Genomic DNA, 3,186 nt, shown 5'->3' with positions numbered 1-3,186 from the left:
TGGCTTGGCTATGGCTGCTATGGCTATGGCTATGGCTGCGGCTGCTATGGCTATGACTTTTATGGCTATCGCTACGGCTATGACTGCTATGGCTATGGCTATGGCTTCTATGGCTATGTCTAAGGCTAAGGCTGCTATGGCTTGGCTATGGCTGCTATGGCTATGGCTATAGCTGCATTGGCTGCTGTGGCTGTGGCTATGTCTATAGCTGCTATGGCTGTGGCTATGGCTCGGCTGCTATGGAAATAGCTATGGCTGCTGTGGCTATGGCAATGGCTGATATGGCAATGGCTATGGCTATGGCTGCTATGGCTATGGCTATGGCTTCGGCTATGTCTGCTATGGCTATGGTTATGGCTGCTATGACTATGGCTATGGGTATGGCTGCTATGGGAATGGCTTTGGCTGCTATGGCTATGGCTATGGCTGCTATGGCTATGGCAATGGCTACTATGGCCATGGCTATGACTGCTATGGCTATGGCTATGGCTGCTATGGCTGTGGGTATGGCTATAGCTGCTGTGGCTATGGCTATGTCTGCGGCTGCAATGGCTATGGCTGCTTTGGCTATGGTTATGGCTGCTATGGCTATGGCTATGCATATGGCTGCTATGGCTGTGGCTATGACTGCTATGGCTATGGCAATGGCTGCTGTGGCTTTGGCTATGGCTACTATGGCTGCTATGGCTATGGCTACGGCTGCTATAGAATTAGCTATGGCGGCTAAGGCTATGGCTATGGCTGCAATGGCTATGGCTATGGGTATGGCTGCTCTGGCTATTGCAATGGCTGATATGGCTATGGCTACGTCTAAGGCTGCTAGGGCCACCATGGCTAAGGCAATGGCTGCTATGGCTATGGCTATGGCTGCGGCTGCAATGGCTATGGCTACGTCTAAGGCTGCTAGGGCCACCATGGCTAAGGCAATGGCTGCTATGGCTATGGCTATGGCTGCGGCTGCAATGGCTATGGCTGCTTTGGCTATGGTTATGGCTGCTATGGCTATGGCTATGGATATGGCTGCTACGGCTATGCCTACGACTGCTATGGCTATGGCTATGGCTGCTGTAGCTTTGGCTATGGCTACTATGGCTGCTATGGCTATGGCTATGGCTGCTATGGCTATGGCTATGGATATGGCTGCTATGGCTGCGGCTATGTCTGGTATGGCCATGGCTATGCATGCTATGGCTATGGCTATGACTGCTATGGCTATGGCTGCATTGGCTATGGCTATAGCTGCATTGGCTGCTGTGGCTATGGCTATGTCTATGGTTGCTATGGCTGTGGTTATGACTATGGCTTCTATGGAAATAACTATGGCGGATATCGCTATGGCTATAGCTGCATTGGCTGCTATGGCTATGGCTATGTCTATGGCTGCTATGGCTGTGGCTATGGCTATGTCTGCTATGGAAATATCTATGGCGGCTATGGCTATGGCTATAGCTGCTATGGCTATGGCTATTGCTATGGCTGCTGTGGCTGTGGCTATTTCTGATATGGCTATGGCAAAGGCTATGGCTGGTATGGCCATGGCCATGGCTGCTGTGGCTATTGCTATGGCTGCTATGGCAATGGCTATGGCTACGGCTATGGCTGCTAAGGCCACCATGGCTAAGGCAATGGCTGCTATGGCTATGGCTATGGCTGCGGCTGCAATGGCTATGGCTGCTTTGGCTATGGTTATGGCTGCTACGGCTATGGCTTTGGATATGGCTGCTATGGCTATGGCTATGACTGCTATGGCTATGGCTATGGCTGCTGTGGCTTTGGCTATGGCTACTATGGCTGCTATGGCTATGGCTATGGCTGCAATTGCTATGGCTATAGATATGGCTGCTATGGCTACGGCTATGTCTGGTATGGCCATCGCTATGTCTGCTATGGCTATGGCCATGGCTGCTATGGCTATGGCTATGGCTGCTATGGCTTTGGCTGTGGCTGCTACGGCTACCGCGAGGACTGCTATGGCTATGGCTATGGCTCTGGCTGCTATGGCTACTGCTATGGCTATGGCTGCTATGGCTATGTCTACGTCTGCTATGGCTATGGCTATCGCTGCGTCTGCTATGGCTATGGCTGCTATGGCTATGGCTATAGCCGCCATGACAATGGCTACGCGTGCTATGGCTATGGCCGTGACTGGTTTGGCTATGGCTATAGCTGCTATGGCTATGGCTATGGCTATGGCTGCTATGGCTATGGCAATGGCCATGGCTGCTATGGCTATGGCTTCTATGGCTATGGCTATGGCTATGGCTGCTATGGCTATGGCTGCTATGGCTACTATGGCTATGGCTATGGCTTTGGCTGCCATGGCTATGGCTATGGCTGCTATGGCCATTGCTGCTATGGCTATGGCTGCTATGGCTATGGCTGCTATGGCTGTGGCTCTGGCTGCTTTGGCTATGGCTATAGCTGGATTGGCTGCTGTGGCTATGTCTACGTCTATGGCTGCTATAGAAATAGCTATGATGGCTAAGACTATGGCTATGGCTGCAATGGCTGTGGGTATGGCTATAGCTGCTGTGGCTATGGCTATGGCTGCTATGGCTATGGCTATGGCTTCGGCTATGTCTGCTATGGCTATGGTTATGGCTGCTATGGCTATGGCTATGGGTATGGCTGCTATGGCAATGGCTTCGGCTGCTATGGCTATGGCTATGGCTGCTATGGCTATGGCAATGGCTACTATGGCCATGGCTATGACTGCTATGGCTATGGCTATGGCTGCTATGGCTGTGGGTATGGCTATAGCTGCTGTGGCTATGGCTATGGCTGCTATGGCTATGGCTATGGCTGCTATGGCTATGTATGCTATGGCTATGGCAATGGCTATGGCTGCTATGGTTATGGCTGCTATGGCTATGGCTATGGCTGCTATGGCTACCGCCATGGCTACAGCTATGGCTGCTATGGCTATGGCTATGGCTGCTATGGCTACCGCCATGGCTACAGCTATGGCTGCTATGGCTATGACCATGGCTATGGCTGCTATGGCTATGGCTATGGCTGCTATGGTTATGGTTATGGCTGATATGGCTATGGCTTGGCTATGGCTGCTATGGCTATGGCTATAGCTGCATTGGCTGCTGTGGCTATGGCTATGTCTATAGCTGCTATGGCTGTGGCTATGGCCCGGCTGCTATGGAAATATCTATGGCGGCTATGGCTAGGGCTATG

This window comes from Calliopsis andreniformis, unplaced genomic scaffold (genome assembly GCF_051401765.1).
Source record: "Calliopsis andreniformis isolate RMS-2024a unplaced genomic scaffold, iyCalAndr_principal scaffold0089, whole genome shotgun sequence".
NCBI classification, from domain to species: Eukaryota; Metazoa; Arthropoda; class Insecta; order Hymenoptera; family Andrenidae; genus Calliopsis; species Calliopsis andreniformis.
The sequence above is the reverse complement of the archived record's forward strand: the minus strand, read 5'-3'. Positions refer to the sequence as shown.